Source organism: Tympanuchus pallidicinctus, unplaced genomic scaffold (genome assembly GCF_026119805.1).
Source record: "Tympanuchus pallidicinctus isolate F22 unplaced genomic scaffold, pur_lepc_1.0 scaffold3, whole genome shotgun sequence".
Classification (NCBI taxonomy): Eukaryota; Metazoa; Chordata; class Aves; order Galliformes; family Phasianidae; genus Tympanuchus; species Tympanuchus pallidicinctus.
In genome coordinates, this window is record NW_026294747.1 from 22027252 (window position 1) to 22048666 (window position 21415).

At 40.4% G+C, this 21415-nt stretch overlaps 1 protein-coding gene across 5 annotated transcripts in view; it reads left to right on the top strand.

Annotated features, from left to right (window-relative positions):
* Positions 1 to 21415, top strand: part of C1QTNF4 (C1q and TNF related 4) — a 49677-nt gene that overhangs the window by 23094 nt on the left and 5168 nt on the right. The window contains exons 1-2 of one of the 5 annotated variants that reach the window (XM_052694472.1): positions 3724 to 3800; positions 5154 to 5362. The exons of 1 other annotated variant lie outside the window; for it this stretch is intronic. The gene's annotated coding sequence lies outside the window, so the exon portion shown is untranslated. Of the gene's footprint in view, positions 1 to 3723; positions 3801 to 5153; positions 5395 to 7042; positions 7144 to 21415 lie in introns of those variants that run through there. 3 more of the 5 variants (XM_052694473.1, XM_052694471.1, XM_052694470.1) reach the window with 3 other exon arrangements.

The window sequence follows — 21415 nt, forward strand, 5'->3', positions numbered from 1 at the left end:
AAAAAAAGTACACATTTTCAACGAGTGTTATGTGTATGTGCATTTTCAAATAAAAATAAAGATAAAAGCACGTGAAGTTAGCACCACTGTAACTTGAGGGCATTCTTGCTGGGTTGACAGGGGCATAGGGAAAGAGGACCAAACAGAAAACCAGGTTAACAGCAGAAAGTAGAACCAAAGGGAGCTGAACTAAAATTCTTACTGCAGTTTAATTTCACAATTTCAGAGTTTCAGTTTTCAGTTTTTTATTAGTCAGTATATTTCTGTGGGACCTAATCTTTAGTAATATGCATGGCACCAAGAAACATGTGCATAGAGTACATTACAGGTAATCTTCTATAGTATTTCAGGCTTTCACAAAGGTTTCCCTGGTATATCTGGAAAACACTTGCAGCCCCATGTTGCAGTGGCCAAGTGAGTCAAAAGCTAATCAGAAAATACAGAAACAGAATCAGAGATAAACTGTCTTTATTTCATTTGTATCACAAATTGGATTTTCACCAAAGATTTCACTGAATGGGATGAGTTTTTAAGGAACTCCTCTGGGTAAAGTGGAAAATAAGTCTTCAAAGTGCTGTACCCATACACTCCTAAATTTCTCTGGTGATAGCAATTATACTCACCTTTTATTGCTGGGTCTGTAATGTCCATAAAGTAATGCAGTTGAGGATGCTGCTGCTGTCTGATGACTCGTCCTTTTCAGGAACATACATGTATTGAGTGGCTTGGACTTTGTTATGGTGGTACGGGGTTCAATCAAAAACAACTTTAACAGCGAAAGGAAGAAAGAGTCTGCTATTTCACAGCAAATGTAGTAAATATATATATGTAAAATGAAAATATATAGTAAAGAAATAATTGCTCCAGAAATGAGACTTTGTAGCTGTGTTCTGTTGAGTGGGCAGGGTAGTATAGAAGGGTAATTTATTGCAGACAATTCTGTTGTGTCATTATTCATCCAAAATAATGTGACTTAATACACTTGCAAAATAGTAGGTTATTTCCATAGAAACAGTTAAGTGCTAAACTGAGAACTCTGGAAGTGAAAAGAGCTATCCTGAAAAGCTGTAGTGTGTATGATGCTGATCATTTGGCTTGGGATTTCAGATTTAGAGGAGTTTTGCAGCCATGTAAAATTACTGGAAACTGCTACCTAAGCATATCCAGAAGGCTTATTTAAGCCTAAAATGATATCTGTGGGAGGCTGTGTGTGTTTGAGGCTGTCAGCTGACAAACATTTCTTCTAATGACAGTTCTGCCTCCGGCTGTCCTTGACCATGCCCAATTTCTGACACATGCTGGGACAACTGCACAATGAGCAGAAGCAGGGAACTTTTCCAGATGATGAATCACCTTTTTTACCTTTGACTATTTTTCAGACAAATCTTTTTCCTAATGCAAGTCATCATGTAACAGCTTAAATACTCAATATGAAACATTTGAGGTCCAATTTGAGGACCAGTAAATTGTCAAGAGTTAGAGGTTACTTCTTAGAGCAGCACTGCTTATCTTTGTTCAGCAATATTTGCAGAGGTTCAGAATTTCCCAGGTGCATCGTTATCAGGAAAGACAGCTTTGCAGGATGTTTGTTTTATTATTTCAGCTTACAAGGAAAAATTCTGAATCCCAAGCATGCTAAAGGGAGAGTTGATAGTAAGAAAAAATCGTTAATTTGAAAAAGATTTTAAAATGTGAACAAACAAATCTTAAACCCACGTAGCTGTGAGCAATATGAGGAGATTTCTGACAATATGCAGATTGTCAAATAAAAATAATGAAAAACTGAGTAACTGAAAGGTTGACCGATCCTGCAAAGATTTCTTTCAGTGTTTTTGAGTCATTTTCTATTCCAGTTTTAACCTTTGAGTGAGTATGAAGAGCTTAATGCTCATATTTTCAGGTAAACAGACTTGAAACGTAATTTTAGTTATTGTGGGAAAATGCCCAAGAAATTCAGAAGTTAATTCAAGAAACTTGTAGCAAAATCATAAGTGCACCTAAACAGGTAAATCCTGCACCTGAGCACAGGATGGCTTAAATATGGTTCCATAGTGTGCATAAGTATAGAAGTATATTATTTTCATTTGGACAGGGAAGATTATTTTGTAGAAAGCTCTATGTGTTCTTAACTTCAGGCAAATTTTAGTAACACTGAAAAAAAATCTGAATTTATTTATCACTGGATACAGTTTTAGTTAATAATTTGTGCATTAAAAAAGTAATTGCATCTCTGCTTATGTAGTTATCATTCACTAATTGTGGAATTTTGTTTGGACTTTTGCATGGATACAAGAATAGTGGTATTGTTAATCTTTCCTGCCTGTATATGCTAATAATTCTCATCTTTAGAAATTGAAACTGGAGCTTTATTATAGAGTATAAGCATTCTAGACTTGATTAAGTTTTAAACTTGTATCCTAGGATTAAATCTGAAAGAGTTAAATCTTCCAGAATGGTTGCAAGGAAAAGAGACAAAGACTAAGGAAAAAGAGACAAGAAAATATAAGGTGTTGTTTTCTTTTTCAGTTTTCAGATAGGATTTAGTTCTTAGGAAAACTGTTTTAAAGCAATTGGTTGGTTGGTTGCTTTCTAGCTGAGTTAGATAGATTTGACTGTGAAATCCATTAACCCAAGGCCTGTGTATGCGTCTGCAGGTGTCCCAGTGGAATTCAGAGCCGTACATTTCTCTGATGTCTGTTAACTACTTCAAATATAAGGGAAGATGCTTAGTTTTTCTTCAGGAGAATTTTTGACGTTTTCTTCCCCTTTGGTCATAGAGAAATGATTGGTAGAATTTTAAGTTTCTTGAAATTATAACCTTCTTTCCTACTTAGGTTATGTGAGCCTTCAGTATTCCAGTCATGAGAATTGTCCTGACACTTCAGTCTTGCCAGTCATATCACATTTCTTTTTAAAGTGGAAAACTGTCATTTTTTATCCGGGTTCCTCAGACTTTAGCATTAGAAGATGAACAAGCAAAATGTTTCTTCTCTTTAAATTCTTTTGACAGCTTATGTGTGCCATACACTGAGTTCAAACAATATTTTTTCTATCTTCCTCTTCTGTTGTCAATGTTACATCCTTCTGGATGCTTTTCTAGTGAATAAGATGAGCATTCATGTCTGTCAAGTGCAGTAAAATTGCAGCATGCTGCCCTGTTATCACTGTGCTGTTGGCTTTATCTGCCCTTTTTGTCATGGAGTCACCAGCAGCTATTGCTCACCTTTTTCCAAGAACTCCTGTCAGGTACCTCCTAAAATTTTCTGTTCCACTTTGCCAGACAAGTTCCTCTGCAGGTGACTTGCTGAGTGTCTAGCACCACTTCATAAATTGAGCATTTTCTGTTTATCTTTTCCCCTTTTGTTTTAAGTTGTCAGTCTGCTACAAGGGTTTCTGCTTTTTTGTGTTTTCTGACTGTTGAGCCTTTTTCTGATGATCCTTGCCAATGGTTTCTGAATCTTGTCATTTAAAGAATATTAATTTGCTCCTACCATATCCACAGTCACACTTCAATCCCAAGAGTATATTTCACACTGCATTTCTGCTGGCTTGTACCAGGTGCACCTCTTTCAGTTGACAAAAAGGGAACACAGAATATCCAGTACTGGTCACAATTGCTGTTCCCTCATCATTTGTGCATATAGCAGAGAACAACTTTTTTGCAAAAGGAATCATGCTTTCTTCTGACCTGCCTTCCTAGGTGGACCTACTCCAAATTTCAACAAAATGCTGTACCCAGAATCTCTTTCCTCTTAACTTTCTGCCCTTAGAGTACAGACTCCAGACATCTGATGTGATCGGTGAGTCCAAGACACAAGTTTTACATTCTTCTAAAGTAAAAAATACGCAGATATCCCTCAAGTAGACCTCTCAGAATCACCAAGTTCCAGACTATGAAAAGATATAAGCCAAGCAAAGGCTCATCTAATACCATAATTTCCAAGAACAGGATATGCAGGCGGGCTCTCAAAAAATCCTGTTATCTATTTACCTACTATAATCATTGTATCTTTTATTTGCTGTTGAGAGACTTCAGTGTACATTAAGTGATACTATCTGCTGATCATGCAATTTCCAGGTCAGTAATAAATATACACTCCACCAGCAGTCTAATAAAGAACTTTAAGGGTTATCGTTGTTAACTGTTGCAACGTCAAAAAACTGACCATGTAGGTTTATTTCTCTTATCCTCAGAATCATCCCCTGTAGGTTAGTTTACCTATTAGTGAGTCTTTACATGTTCTCAGGATTTTTTTTTTAATCTTTAGGTTTGTTTGAATCATAACTGACTCTGGTGTTTCTCATCATGAAAGTTGTATTATTAGCGGCTGTAAACTCAACTTGGAAATTTCAAGATTAATTCTTCAAGTTATTCCTCCTTAATGTACTGTTTTCTTAGTTGAACTTCATATCAAGTTACTTTTCAAACAGACAGAATTTTACAAGTTGGGCATATGTATCAGACACCAAAAATTCACAAGTCAATTGTCTTTCCAATACTTTAGAAAATTAAGTATCCATTTTTATTTACAACAGAGCAAGGTTGCTTCTGTAGAGAACAGAATGATAACATTAATAGTGAATGAAGCATGAAGGAAATGCCTCTGCATACGAAGACACAAGAAGTAACAATATAGTTCAGAAATTAAAAATATGGCACATAATGATTACTGAGGGTGCTATCAACAGCAATAAAAATCATTATAAGGAGTACATATACATCAGGACCAGAAAGCCTGAACTCCAGCTAAGACCATGTCAAGATTACTTAGCAGCAGAACACCTGGGTTCAGCTAACAGATTGTCACAGAAGCTATACCTGATATCTCAACAGAAAGGCAGCAATAAACACTAACAAAGAGAAAAGAAAGACAATGGGAAGCAGCCTTGATTTAGGATTATAGAATATGAAGAGAGCTAAACTGGAAAAGCACTTCTAAGATTGTCATTTAGTAATACCATAAGAATTTTCACAACACTAACACACAAACAAAAAGGCATCACAATACTCCCATGGGGCTTCAAGAGATATATCCCCAATGGGAGGACTTCCATCTGCAGTGAAGCCAGAGATGTCACTGAAAGATCTAGCACATTTCCTTCTTCCCTTCTCCATTTTTGCCTACCTAAACCTTCTTCTGCCTCCTTCCTAGGGATCCACAGTTAAGGCAGCTCAGCTCTGTTTCAACACTTTTCCAAGGAAAAGGAGGAAATCCCCTGGTTGCTCTGAGTGGAACACAGCCCGTTTCTCAGCCTTCTTCCTCCCCTCAGCTGAAGCAGAGAATGCATGAAGCAGTATTGCCCTAATGAGAAGAAAAGACTGCTGGAGGCAGAAGCACAGCCAACAGAAGCAGAGCAGAAGGTAAAACCATGGATTGCACAGGACAGTGCTAAGTATGTGGCTAACTTATAATACTGTAGTATATTGGTATTCAATCATTTTGACCGCAATGGCAACATATACATTTAGAAAAACATTACTATCATACTGTTGATAAATTACTCATCATGGCTATCACTGCTAGATGATTAAAGCAATGCATTTGTCTGGGCTGTGTTCAAGATGAGCATTTTCATCTCCTGCAAGTCAGTGGTCCATTCATTCTTCCAGGAGCAGTAAATTAGATGTTGAGTAATCTGCCCTGTGAAACGTGTAAAGAAGCTGTTAAGAGAGCACAAAATATGTTTAGCCAGCAGTACCAGCTGGATTTGAGCCCGTGCAGGATACTTTGTTCAGCTGTCAGCTGCTAGCAGAACCACATGAGGATTAGTCTGTAACTCCCATCCCTCATCCCGCTTTTCATCTTGCCTTTGCTTTGCTGTGTAGGGAAGAAAGATAAGGATGTAACAGAGAGGAAGAAGCAGCCACTGGTGCATAAATGGCTGGGGAGGACAGGCACAGTGGCATGCATGTAACGTTGTGCACACTGCTTTAGATCTGTTATTGGGGAAAAGACACCATAAATGGCATGAAATTACATTCCGCTCATCTCACCTGCCAGTCCTCTTTATCTGAGGAAAGCCACTCCCTTGTTTGTTTGTTTCCATTCTGCCACTGCAAATGGTGGGGATCGGCCTTGTTCCTGGTACCATGGTGCAGGTGAGCTATGACACCAAGGGAAGGAAGGAGTGGGGTGGAAACAGGTACTGGGAGAAAGGTTCTCGTGCTACAACCTGTGAAAGCAGCTCTAGAGCAACAAAGGCTGTAGCAACACCAGTTCCCTCGGGACTGCGTACATTGACATCTATCTCTCTCCAAATACAAGGTACAGCAGAGAGAAAGAACCCTGGTATTGAAAAGCTGGAACTTTAACCATTCCCATCTTCACATGTTCTTCCTGAAAGTCAACATAAGATGGCTTTACTGGGCTAACGGTAAACGTGCTTTACAAATCCCCAAATTTGCTCTTCAGGGTAGAGCAGCAGTGTGCAAAGCCTGCTATTTTGCCGTCAGCAAAAATCAATACAGACCTCCAAAGGAACGAGCAGCAGTCTCACTGTTATGTGATGACCTAAGCAAGGCGAGCTTTCTAGGGATAGATAAGAGCTTTTGTTGAACCAAATAATGCAGCCGCTCCATTGTGGATCTGTTTGGATCCACAAATCTTCAGAGTAGATCGGACAAGAGCACGGTCTCACCAAAAGCCGCTCTCTTCCCCCAGCTGTACCGTTCCGTCAGCTCTCTGCCAGACGCCCACCCGAGCACGGTGCTTCTCGCTCACCCGCCGAGGCTCGCGGCCAGCACACTCGCCTGGCCCGCTCCCCGGCGCCTGTCCTCCGAGCAGAGCAGCGGGACCCCTGCCCGCCCCTCATGGCGCCGCGCCACCCCGCCGCCCGTTGGCGCCGCGCTCTCCCTCCTTCCCCGCCCCGGGCCCGCGGGCTGCGCCGCCTCCCGAAGCCGATCCGCCACCGCGGTGACAGCGGCTCCGCACCCCTCGCCCCGCCGCCGCCGTTCCCTCCCCTCTGCCGCCCGCCCCCGGGCCCTCCTCCCGCCACTGATTCGGCGCCGGAGCCGCGGGTGCCCGAGCCCCCTCCCCGCCCCGGCCCCCGCGCTGCCGCCGCGGCTCCCGAGCTGTCAGTGTGCAGGCAGCGCCGCGGCCCCGCGCCCATCCCCGCGCCGCCCACCGCCGCCAGCGGCCGCAGGTACGGAGCCGGGCTGCGGCTGGAGAGGAAGGGGCTGGGGCCGGGACTCCTCGGCCGGACGGGGCGACGGGAGGGGGCCTGCTCCGCGGAGGAGCCTGCGGGGGCCGCCGGCACTCGGAGCGGTGGCAGCGGGGCCGTCCGTCCCGCGAGGGCGGGCGCTCGGGACGCACTGCCGGGTCTGAGCCACGGAGTAGCTGGGCGCGGAGGGACGCTAGGGTGGGCTGCTGTCCCTTTCCGTCCCCATGGAGAGGCTGGACCGGCCAACGGAATAGCAGGGAATGCCTAAATTAGTCCCTTCTCTTTTCCCTCTTTTTATTTTTATTTTTCTAATTTCCACTATTATTAAAAGGGTAGAGTTTATGGGGACGGGCGTGAAATCGTGGCCCCGCTTGGAGCCGAGGTTGAAGAACCTCCCGAAGGCCGGCCACAGGGAAGGGAATCCTTAAAAATGTCCCGAGGGGCAGTTTCTCAGATGGTAAATAACGCTTTAGCTTCCTAGGGGAACTAAGTCCCATGGGTTTTCCCAAAACTGGCGTATGGAGCTGATTCTGTTATATACAGTACTTTACCAAATAATTTAGCTCAGTCGTTCTCTGTGTACTTGACAATCCCAATGTCATCTCCTCAACCCACTCCCACAAAGCTCCTGGGGAAGTGGGTCAGCATCCCCAGATGATGTATCTACCAGGCATTCGGTGAGTTTCTGCTCTGCCAACTGGCTGGGAGGCAGCATTGTGACCCTTCATTATGCACATAATGAATGAGCCTTGCTTCAATTATTCATTCTGATGCTATTGCAACCTTCTGCAGCTTCTCTTCTCCAGGGAGATGATGTGTAACAAGACTTTGAAATACTTTGCCATTGAGTCTGTGATCCGATCTAAGTGCACAGCAGCTGTTTGCTCATGTAGCCATTCTTAAGGGTTAATTTATAGCAGTAAAATGTATGTCAGGGAAGAGTGAGGATTCCCAGTAGGGCGCATTACCCTCTGCATTCCCTCTGTTCACCTCTAGAAAGCTGCAATAAAGCTGAAGCCAGAGTACTTGAATGGCTATTGGACAAGGATCTGGAAATATGTTTTGTATTTTGTCTCAAAGAGTTAATGCCACAAGAGTACTTTTGGTCTCCTTAAGGGAGAACCTGTGGCTTCAGCAAGGCATTGGTTTAAATCAGATAAGTTGTCCATATGGTTGACATTTGCTATTTTGTTGATGAAGAAACAGGTTCAGAAATTAAATACATTGGAAACAGATTTGGCGACAAAACTTGGAATCTCATTTGTGGTTATTCATGTTTTACTAATGTGATCATCTGTTCATTTTGCCATGTTCTCCAGATAATACTCATTGATAAATGGAGAACCATTCATATTTTCTAAGTACAGGAGGCTAGATTGACCCACAGAGGCAAGTGGCCTTACTTGTTGAAATATAGCTGTGACCCGCAATCAAGCAGTGCTTACATTCTCTCTTTCAATAGTAGACAAATTTTCAAATAGCAGCGAGGCCAATTGTAGATTTCTGGTTCTCGGAATTCTCATTTGTATACCAGACAGTAGCCTGGTTGGACACAGACACAAAGAGAAACGCTGTATGCCAGAACTGTAAAGAGCTGAGGTAACTTTGCGTGCATAGCACCCAAGAATGTGAAGACCAAAAGAGGCTAGTGCTAATACAAGAGTGAACATGCAGTGATCTTTAGTCATTCTGCTAAAATTTTACATTCTTATGGTTAATTATAGGCAGAGAGCACTGAAATAAGCAAATCTGATAGCAATGATACATTTCCAAGATGGTAAGTAATAAATACCCCTGAGAATATTCTCAGCTGATCGCTACTCTGACTCTAAGGCATGAGATTAGAATTAGATTAGATTGAAAATGTTAGAATCTTAAAAATGCTGAAGTGTGGGGCTCTGTTACCAGCATTTGAAGTCAGATATTAGGATCTGGTAGGTTTTACTCTAGAACTCTTCCATTCACCCATTCTTTTTCACTGCCCAAAGCATGAAGTGTACATTTTACTCAAAGATGCGTAGTTAAAGGGAATGAAGTTCAACTTGCATTAGAATTACATCTTATTGACTAGTTTGTAGCATTGCATCTTTATACTGCCTTGGAAGACATTAAGGCTTGGTATTTGATAGTTCGTCATGCTTTACTAAAAGAATCTGCCTGATTCAATCCAGGTTTCACTCAGCAGAGCTGAAAAGCTTTAGCTCTTTCTTTCTGATTTGATAGATCCCATTGCCCAGGATATCCAAGCACAGATAAATGAGGACTTAAATTTTCCTTTCAGCTTTCCTAAATCTTTACCTTTGCCAAGAAATGGAATTTTCCCAATGTTCAAATGAGACAAGTCAGTAATCTGCAAATGCTGTGCTGCTGTCTCTCTTTCAATCACTTTTATCCCCGAGTGATTTCTTGTTTTGGTAAAGCCTCTGTCTAGAAGCATACATCCTTCACCAGACAGGTTAGAGAACAAAGGAGGAATTCCTGCTGTCTCTAATCAAAGGTCTGAGGTTTCCAGCAGAGGTAGCCCAGTCAGAATCAGGAGCTGATCACAGATTAGAGCGGTAAGTGGCCACTCCTAAGGCTAATAATTGATTACTAGAGCTCCATTGGCAAACAATACAGATTCATAAAGTCCTGTTTCTTCTTCTTCACCCTTCAGTTGGTTAATCCATTTCATGTATATTTTTTGTTGTCAGAGATTCAGCAACATTGTCAGGAAAACAGTTATGTTGGGTACAAGAATCTGGGGAACCTATGGAAGCAGATACTGAAATGAAAGCCGGAACCAGTTGAGAGATTTGAGCCACTGTTGTCAGGAGGAAAACCAGGTCCTCTTTATGCCCATGTAACTAAGGTTTATGATCTATCATGTGCCTATTCATGAGTTGTGACTGGTGTTTGAGCTCTGAAGAAGCACCTGCATTGCTTTGGTTAAGGGCAGGTGCAAAGAAAATATTTAGCTGATGAAAATCTTCTAAATGCCTCAATGCATCCCTTCCCTTGTGAACTGCTAGTTTAACTCAAAGTAAATGCAGTAAATTACGACATTTTGAATACATCCTTAAATCGGTGAAGAGAACTGGCTACATCTTTCCCATTCATTCTTTCCAGCAGATTCTAACAGAGTTGTCTTTTATTTTTGTTTTCATTTCTTTTACACATGAGAACATTTTTTGTGGCATGGATGAGAGATTTAATTTTAAGTTAAATTTGAGGTTCTGGATCATTAATTTCAATATTTCCTTCAGTGGGGTTCAGAGGGTAGCAGGTGAAGGCTATAAAAAGGGTAAACATTATTTTCTGAACAGGAAAATATTCCTTAAGTAATATTCAAAGATTCAGAGCTCGTACTGTTTGCTTTTAGCCTGTGCCAATCCTTCAGTCGGGCCACAGGCTGCTTGAAACAGATATGATAGCTGTGTCAGTATGTTCTGGATCTGCTTTTCTTTCGTGTTTTCTTAGTTGGCCTGGACATGAATAAAAAGAATAAGCAAATGCCATTTAGCTAAGACAAGAAACTGTGACACCTGATATGCCCTGGAGGAAAAGATCAGAATTCAAAATTATTCCAGTAAGCTGGGAGGAGTACTTAGAAAAAGAATGGGATGAAATTTGGTAGGGATAGCAGCAAGGTGCTGCACCAGGGCAGCATTAACCAACTGTATAAGCGCAAGAGAGAAGCAAATGACTATGCTGCAACTGCAGAAAAGAACTGCAGAAAAAGAAAGTGTTGTGACAGATCACAAGCTGAACATGAGTCAGTGTCGTGCTGTTGCAAAAGAAGGCAAACTTCTTGCTAGGAAATATAAAAGACATATAGCCTGAAAGAAATGAAGCCAATTCTGCTCTTTCCAGTGTTGCTAAAACCTCACTTTGAAGACTTGGTGAAGTTTTGATTATTACATGTAGAGACGGGTGCAATTCAATTGGAAACTGCAGACAAGGGCAGCAGAACTCTTCAGAGGTCTGGAAAAATGTAAATTGCAAGAAGATTTGAAAAAACTGAAATTATTTAGCCCAAAGACCAGCGAGCTGCCAGGGGAGTATCTTCAGGTATAAAGTAGAAGAGAATGGTGCATGGTGGATTGAATAGGAAGCACAAAGTAGCAGAAGAAAAATATATTGTTTTAGACAGTAGAGATAATTTTGTAGGACCTGGCATAAGAGAACTGATGAATATTTAGTCTGGGGAAGTTGTTCAGTTATTTTATGAACAAATTAGAAAATTATCTCTGGAGAATGTGCTTTGACTAGGTCCTCCCTTAGGAGCGTACGTTGGACTATATAACTTCTTTAGTTCACTTCTATATATATTCTTCTAATGTTTTTTGAAAGTAGCACATTTCATTTCATGTAAAGGAAATAAAAACTGCCTGGGAATATTTTGCTAACATTTGTAAAATAACCAAAGGTAACGCAGCCCTGGAATACAGTGTTGCTCTTTCTGAAAAGAACCGGGAAGAAAAATAAGAGTACACTAGGAAATGGTTTAAAGAGCTCGTTTTAGAGAAATTGTACAGAACAAGGCATTCTGATTTCACTGAAACAGATGCTTACCTGAATTTGAATGCTGAAATCAGTGACATGGAAGAAGAAAAATCAATGAGGATTAGCAGTTATCAAAATGATGAGAACTGGAAGTACAAGCTCTTCTAGTGTATTACTCCTTGAATGCTATACCCTCATCCAAAAATGATTTTTTTTAGCGATGAAATAAAATATTAGAATTCAGAACAGGAATAAAGTAAAACAAAGTTCTACATTTGATCTTAGATGTCTCTTTGGGGAGATAAAATCTAGGTCCTGTAATATTCATAGTTTAACGTACACTGTTTAATATAAATGGAACAGACAGTCCCTTGTGCATGATGAAAAATACTCTATGAGGAGACAGGTAGAAAGAGAGAAGAGAGCATTGAGTGTCTCTTTTGGATGCTGTAGTGATGAGCTACTGCACATAATATCCTGGATAGAAACTTGTTTCAAGACCAACTAAAGAGTTTTTTAATTCTCTAAGGTAAGAAGGATTTTTCCTTTCCTTGTATGTCTCCTCTCAGAGGAAGGAAAAGCTCTGAGAGGAGTTAAAGCCGTGCTGCAAGGAGTTGCATTTAGACCCAACAATCAATAGGAAATCTTTTCCACAAAAACAGGGACTCTTTGGGATTAAAAGGCTGCAGAGCAACTGCTGGAAGGATTCCATGCTGAATGAACAAGACCAGGCACAAATGAAGAATTAGGATGAGATTTTAGAAAGCTGTTCCTCAGTGAACTTTAACATATTAGCATTAGAATCTGGTGTCATTTAAACACTCTTACACTGTAATGATCCATAATGTTTTTTAAATTCTCAAGTTTTGATTTACAATGGGACATGTGACCACAAACAAAATGTTCTGATTGCTCTCCCTGCCCCTATCTTTCATAGCTGCTTGAAAAATTAGGAAAAATGGGTTACCTAGAAAGCTGATCACTTGGTGCCCCAGATATTTCAAAGTAAATTCATGTCCTGTCCACTTAAGGACTAACCAGTGATTCCCATTACTTTGCCTGAGTCTTCTCCCATAATTCCCTCTGTTTTCTTCTCTCTCTCTTTTTTTTAAATGAGTAAAAATGATTTCCCAACACAGTCTTTACTTAGGAGACAGAAGGAGTGTTCAAAAGAAGGCTTGCAGTGATCTGATTCTAAAGTCTCAGTTTTCTGACAGTTTTCTAACCAGGTGATTCTGGAAGGAAATGAAGCAAAGGATAGCTAATGTAAAAAATAATAATAATAATAAAACCTTTCTACTTGTAGAAGTAGGCAACAAGATGGAAGGACTGTTCTCAATGAAACTTGGGAGGAAATGCAAGAGGCTGTTCAGGAAACAACTGAACATGCTGGTGGGAGTTCTGCAGGTGGTAGGAGGCTGCTGTTGGAAGCTGTTGATAATTGTCATGAAAAGGGAGAACTTTAGGCAGAGGTCTATTAGAAGGAGCCCATTGACACTGATGCTTACCAAACATTTATGGAGTCTAAACGATGGATATGAGCACAGTGAGGCAGTGGGTAGTGTGTTTCAGCAACACAGTGATGTGAAAGACAAGTCACATTCTGAACAGCCATGAACAACTGTCACACCATGAAATGAAGAGAGTCTTGATGAGCTCGTCTGTGTGAATCAGAGGATTATGACCAGGGAAATGCGTGCAGAGCTGAGTACCAGCTTCAATGTGTTGGAAATGATGGTGGCAATATTGGAATATTGCAAAGGTTGTTCCTGGTGGGTTCCGTGAATCCTCAAATAGGAATAGAAAGAACACCATGTGCAAGTTTGTCAGGACCTGTTGAACCAGTGTGAGGCTGAAGGTGACAGTTTCCTAAATCACATCATTATCTGTGATGAGATGTGGTGTCACCACTAGGAGCCAGAGTCAAACCAACAGTCCATGGAACGATGACACATGAATTCTATATCAAACAATAAGTTCAAGGCACAGCTTTTAGTGGGTAAAGTGATACACACTTTCTTTTGGGACAGGAAAGGAGTAGTCCATCTGGATTTCCTGGAACCTGGACAAATCAGCTCCAACCATTACATTACAACACTGTCTAAGGTGAAGGCTCAAACTTCCAGAGTCAGGCTATTGAGAAGACAACCTTTCTCTTGCAACAAAACAACAAGCCCCACATCAGTCTGAAGGCTTTGGAGCACATTGCCTGTCTTGGCCAGGCTGTCCAGCCACATGCAAACATTGTATAGTCTGGATTTGGTGCTTTTTGACTCTCATCTGTTCAGGCTGATGAAAGACGGACTGCATGGGCAATGATTTCCTAGCAGTGTTGCTATTACAGGAGAAACAGAGGTCATGTCCCTCTGGTACAGATTTTTACAAGTGCAGTATGCAGGCTCTTGTTCATTGCTGATGAAAATGCGTGATTAATGGTGGTGACTGTGTTAAAAAATAGTGTTTTGTAGCTGACCATTTGCACTATCAAACAGCATTATTATGCTTTTCGTATCTGTTGTAGTTTCCATGGAAATAAATAGGAGACATTACTTTTGGAGCAACCTGTGTACTTACAGTGTGCTGCTGCAGTCATTTCTTCAGTATTTTAGCAAAATTCATTTCCTATAAGCAAGAATCAAGGGCAATAACTTCAAGCTGGCAAGGGCAATTTTGCCTAAGAAGAAACAGGCTGGTTGCACAAATGAGGCTGGAATCTGTGAGCACTTGACAGGCACTGAGTGCTTTCTCTGTGTGAATGAGGAACTGATGAGTGAACAGCAGTGTCCAGCAGCGCTTTTTCATGGTAATGCCAAAGCCTTTTACTAGCAGTTTCCTTGTACAGATGGACTTCTACAGAAATAGTCAGACATTTCTGCTGCCATTAAGAGCTGATGGGCTCTCTTTAAATACTGGAAACAGTGCAAAGCCAGAAAGCAGGTAAGGAGAAAGCTTTGCAAAATTACATACATGTTGGGGATATTGCACAGTAAATCCTTCTTTCTGATCCAACATCCAGGGCAGTACACTCTGCCTTTTGGTCAGCAACACTTCTGTGTCATATTTTCACAGAAAAACTCCAATTTCAAATTTGAGAAAATTTAAATTGTAAATAGTTTAAGGGAGGAACTTGGTAGCTTCCTGCTGAACAAGATGAGAAACTGGTTAAATCCATGGGCTAAAATATGCTCAGTGTTTTAAAGGGGGAAGCAAGAACTTGTGTTTTCCTGAAGATATCAATGATTAATACATAGTCCTGTGGGGTCTCATTTACATCAGATAAAACATTCTGAGAGGTAGTTTTTAGTAAAATGGTGTCTTTCAGCAGGGGTGGAATCATTTTCTCCAGAGTGTCTGGCACGATGCTGTGTTTTTGGTTCTAGAAGAGAAACAATATTGGTAACACACGGATGTTTATAGTTGCTGCTAAGCTGTTGTTGACAGGCCACTGTCAGCAAAGGACTCAAGGTACTGTTGGGAAACAGGATTAGGACATGTGACTTAAACTGGCCAGAGCAATATTCCATACATATGACATCATGCAGAAAGAGTTTTGAAGGAGGTGGGAGTTCTTCTTGTGCTCCTGCACTGCTTGAGGGGCTAGCTGGGCTTTGGCTAGGAGATGGTGAGCAATTGCTTGTGTATCACTTGTTATATATGTTCATATATATATGTATGTACATATATATTATATATAGTCATAACTATTATCCTTTTCTCTATCTTAGTAAATTATTTTATCTCAACCCATGTGTTCTGCATTTTTTCCCATTCTCTTCCCCATCTCACACCCCAGTGGAGGGGTGTGAATGAACAACTGTGTGATGCCAGCCACATGCAGGGTTAAATGGATAAAAAGTTGAAAGGGCTCAGGTTCCAGCTATCTATAGGCAATCCCCAGAGAGATGTCATTGCAAGAGATTTGTCAGGAACACCCACTGGAAGTGGGAAACTACACGCTTCTGATTGTGAGGAGGTCAGCATTAACAGATGTGACTAACTATGCTACTTTTTACTGTGTCTCCATGGACGTGAATGCTACTGTACCTAGAGCATGATAAGTCTTATTCAATAAAGCAACTAATATTAAGGGGCATTATGCATACTGCAGGACTTCATTGACAGGGCAGAATTTTCATCTTTGAGTAATACTGGGCTTTGCTTATTGCTGAATGCATAATGATTGTTTCTTCTGAGCTCTCTAGCTCAGCCCTGCCTTGACCCAGGAAGAGCAGGAGCAGAAAATAAAGTGTCAGAGCAGAGATAGAAGTAATGTTCATGGAGATACATAGATCTTAATGCCTTCGATCACCTTCTTCACTAAACCAGAGCTCAGTGAATTTCCAAATTGAGCTGTTGCAGAATGTTGGCAGCAAAGAGCAGCACTGCAGTGCAATTCACAGTGTTCTCTGAGTAGCTTCACAGTAATAAAACAGCAGGGCATGAAAAGAAATGAAGGTGATTTCTTTGGATGAGTGTAAAGGCAGATGTTAAAAGACAGCATGCTTTTCTACCTTACCTGTCAAGAAAAGAAAAAGAAAAAAAAAAACAACAACAAATCTCTCAGGGAAAGCATCATTCTTGTAGACAAATATGCCAGTGTATGATTTTTTTTTTTTTCAGATAGATTTGTGAAGCCTACTGTCAGAAAATACTAGTCAATAGTACGTGATATTTTCCCAAAGTGTGCTACAGTGCAGCCTCTGATGGATAAAAGACCGAAGCAATTATGTTTGCATAGATGAAACATAGTGTTACAAGTTGATCTATCAAGCAGAGGGAACTGAATCTTACCCAGTCTGAAAGTTTTGTCTTAACTGTGAGTAATCAAGAGGGGGGCCCAGCTTGTTAACATCTTCTGTCGCATTGCTGAATAAACTATTAGCAGTCGGTGAGCTGAGACATGACTAGGATACCAAAGCACATTTCATTGTCTTTGCATGTAATGCCAGCTGACATTCAGCTATCTGTTAGTGTCCTTAGGGGATAATTATTGGATTCTACAAGCTCATCCTAACTTCTAATGCGATGATCAACCAGCAGGAACCAACATATCCCCTCTTACTTTTGCCCAGTGTTAGGTCTTAGAGCAGTGACTAGAGAGCAACATTCTGTTGAATAGGGAAGTTGGAAGAGACTAATGTAGGCACAGAGTTCAAGGAGAAATGAGATTTATGTGCCCACAAAAGCAAGAGAGAGAAAGAGAAGAAAAACTCAAGACTTGTTCCTTTTTTTTTATTATTTTTTTTATTATTATTATTTTTTTTTTTGATTTATTTGTTTAATAGGACCTTACTTGGCTGGTAATTATACTGAAATCTAGCTGATAGGAGGTATAAGAGCACGGAGTCACAGAAAGTAAATCGAGAACATAAAACCATTACGGAGAGGACAGAGAACAAGCTTTGAGTTGGCACCGTAGTTTCCAGTATCTCATTCTCATATCTCCATGGTCTCTTGTACAACAGTCTTCAATAGGAAAGAGTAACACAAAATATGTGTAAAGTACAGAAAGTCAAAATGGCATTCCTGTTTACTGCGCCTTTGTATGTGATGCTTTTCTACAGAGTCCAGCAATGTGCAGTTTAGCAGGCTCTCAGCTTCTTCTGCTACTGTGATTTAAACATCTTAATCTTAAAAAAGTAAGAAGTTTAATGTAAAATTATCACAAAGCCATTGGGAGATCCTTTTGGTAGATGCTGTCAAAGTGAGTTACATTTTTTCACCTACGAAAGTGTTCCTAGTATTCCAGGCAGACCTGTCTTGATTAATCCTTGATGCTAGTGTGATCTTACTGATGCAGGAGTCTGGCTCCTCCCTGAGTAACGGGTTGCTTCAACAAAGCCTTATTCTACAGGCCCAGCATCTCTGGTGCATGCATAAACCAGGCTAAAAATGGAAACTAGGTTTGGGGGTGGATAGAGAGGTGGTTTAACTTTGACGTTACTGTAACTGTAACTGGATCCATGCAGAAATTCCTGTTGAAGTGCTCTCGGTGTTTTATACCTAAAGGTAGTAGTGTTAAATAAACATTGTACAGCAACAGAATCTTCTGGATTTCTCAGGCAGTGGTTTTCAATCTTCTCTGGCCTGTGTTCTCACATAAACCTTTTCTCTCTGAGCTCATTCTCAGCAATATCTATTTTTTTTACTACTAACTGTTGATGTGTTTTCAGTGGCAGTTTAGTAACAGTCTGTTTAACTGCAAGTGCAGAACAACTTCATAGAATTTAACACATTTTATGAACCACAGATTAAACTCAAATGTTCTAACAGTGTTTTCTTTTTCTACTTCAGATCAGTGTTGAAGTATGTTTCTTTGCTTTATGTTTTGTTTTTTGTGTTTTTTTTTTTAATCTTGTTTGCTTGAGGATAATGTATGTGGTAAAGGGCTGGACTTGTGTAATTTGTTCATTAAAAAAAGTATGTAACCAATCTATATTACATTTTAAAGTATTGGTTAGTTAAGCATAAGTGCTGGCTTCCACTTAGGGTATATTCAGCTTTCTATACTGAAACACCACTTTGCCTGTCTAAATTAATATATTCTTACATATGCATAGTAGTCAAAATGAATATGCCACCTTGGCACTGCAGATTTCCCTGAAAGTTGTTACAGGAATAAAAAAAAATTAATATTGTAAATATCATGTTTCTATTTTGATCATATATATCATCTTATATGTCATCGTTTTAGCTTAAACAGAGTTATTGGGGCGTCAGCTGAAATTTAGCAGGTTTAATTAATATTCTAAAATGTAGGCTAATATTAGAAGATTCTGCCAAAAAAAAACAGTCTCTCCATTTTGTTTTCCTGAGTACGGCTGGAGTTGAGGCATTTCAAAAGAATTTTTGTCTCTCCACAGATCTTTCAGTGCGCAGAAGCTGTGTTACTATGCTGACAGACTCCACCGACTCAAGGAAACATGTAAAATGAAATGCTTTCTGTATTAGTGCCATACAGTTCTGTGATTCAGAGAGCGGTTTGCAATTTCCAAAAAGCATCCCAACATGCTTCAGTGCTTCACCTCTGGATTGATCCAGAGTTCAAAAAACACATTCATCAAAAGCAGAGAAAGCCGAAAGCCAAAAGTTGAATCCCTGGGTTTGTCATACAGTACTCTTTATACTTCCTTTGCATTTGAGGATCTGCTACATATAATTTCTCCTTGATGTTGGAAGAAGTGATGCTCTTAAACTGTATCCAATGAGTGGAGCAGACAGTATGTGGTATCTGGGGAAAAATTCTTGCTAACAGTAGTCCAAGAAGGCTGTTCATTACACAAGCTTTCACTGATTGAAATCATTCAAACATTTGTAACTGTCCTTTTCTATTAGAGCAAGAGCTAAGAAGAGCAGGGCTTTGCTCTTGCTGCTCACAGGATTTTATGAACTTTTACTAACAGTGAATCCAAGTACATCACTTTGTTTTTGTAACTCATTCTTCAGTGATATTATGATCTTATGAAATTAAAGGGCTCTTGCCAAAGGTAGGTGTAGGGAATCTGGCTCATTAATGTTTTGCAATAAAAAGAAAACCCTCTGGAGTTTGCAAGAAGACCTGGCCTCCCAGACTAGAAATGGGGTGACCTTTTTATTATTGAAAGTACTTTTCTAAAATCCCTGGATTTCATCAGAAGAATAAAGCTAATTGTCTTTCCTCTCGTGGATTGATTCAGTTCCAGGACAGAAAAATCACCTCTAGCTGTCACAAAGCTATTAATGTTTCCTGGGTCATGCAAATTTTGAATTCTGTCTCTTTACTTTCAAAAAAAGATTTGCAACTCCCGTCTTGCTATGTGAGTCACTACCATTTTAATCCCTTCTTTTCAGGTCATTAATTTAATGTCAGTGCCTTTGAGAACATCGTATGTTTTGTGCCTTCTATTCCAAAATTAGTTTCTTGTCTTCTTCCCAGCAGGCTGCTGTCCCCTGTTGGTGCTCCCTGATGCAAAGGCATATCTTGCTATCTCTTGGACCTGCTTAGCTTCATTGTGTACTTCTGTGCTAACACCGTAGGTACTATCTTAAAAAGGAATGGTAGGGCAGCAGACAAAGTACCCTGATTTGTACATAAATGTAATGAGAATAACGCAGCTCCTGTGTATGCCGCATATATGATCCACTTTCTGCTTCTGGCCTGGGTCTCTCACTTCACTCTGCAGTTTCAAAATCTGTGCAATAGCAAGAATACAAGGCTCCACTGCAGTGCCCATGACCAGCCTTATGTCCCTAATGGTATCTCAAAGCTACCACAGGAAAAGATTTGTGTCTCTTTTTCCTTTGCTAGAGAAGCAACAGAGCATTTTGGAAGGTTTATCTTGCAGATTTAATATGCTAATACTCAAGTCCAAGAATTTTGCAAGTTGCCTTTGTTTATGACAGCCTTGTAGCTAACCGAGCCTTCTTAATGACTGGCAAATTATTCTTAGATTGGTTTAATGTCAGAGGCAGTTATTTGATACTTTCTAAATTATTTTAAATAGATAAAGAACCTAAGTAGTCCTGAAAATGGTGAGCGGGAGCTGTCAAGGAAACAATTTGCTATTGGAAACAGAGCATAATTAACTACCTTATTTAAATGACTTGACAGTAAGTTTTGGGAAGAGCTAAAAACAGGGGACTCTGCAGCAGCAGAGAGTCTATGCAATTGTAAGCGAGTGAGCTGTCTGCTTTCAGAGTGACCTTAATACAGAGAAATCAGCTTTGGGATAGAAACAAGAATAGTGGTCATTTGAAGGAAAATAAGGTCAGATTCACTACAGAGTTCATTAAACTGTTATGTCTTTTTGAATTTGGCCGGCAGCATCCTGCCTGTGGTATATTCCCCAACTAAAAACATCTATGTTAAATTCTTTACTGTCAATTCTTGCCTCAAGAGCAAGCAGCAATGTCACAGTCTGCCTGCTTCTCCATGTGGCCACACCAGGGTGATCATTGGAATAATAGTGAATGAGCATGACTCAGAAACATCTAACAGCCCTTACAAGCTTGCCCTTAGGGACTGGCTTACTAAGCTGAAAGCTGAAATCAGCCTGCCCTGCTAGATGTGGCACTGCACTCTACAGAAACAATTCTGCAGAACCAGGGGCTAAGTTCACAGTGTGACTGTTTGGCATTTAGTTATCGGTGAGATGTTAGGGCCTATTAGTATTGTTTAAACTCCAGTAGTGATCAAATGCAGTGCAGACATGGGAAGAGAGTCACAAGCTGAGCTCACAAACTAAAAGACAAAGTGAGGAAAAATAAAAACAGCATGTAAGCGTATACTTGGCAGTTAAATTCATCTGCTGGATATGAGATTATCTCAGACACACAGCTGGTTAGTTCCTTCTAAGTGTCACGGGTAAGGTTAGTCATTTTATGGCAGAAAGTAATCAGTGTGATTAAGCATGAGCTACCCCTGATCAATCCGTGCTGAGCATTCCCAGTCACATCCTTTGTCTTTCCAGCACCTGTTCATAGGAGAGTGCTCTGTGATTTTTCCAGGAAGCAAAGTGAGGAGCTGACTGGCCAAAAAGCTTGTAGATCCTCTGGTTGTCTCTCTTGCCCTTTGTGAAGATGAGTGCAACATTTGCCTTTCTCTCGTCAGCAGGAACCACGTTTAATCTCCATGACCTTTCAAAGATGATGGAGTGTCCTTGATACAAAAGTGATCTCTTTCAATACTCTTCAGTGCTGCACATAGTGTTCCATGGGTGTGATGTGTTCAGGAGAAGCAGCTGAAGTTGGTAAAATCATTCAGATTATGGGGGCATGGAGGACAGCATCT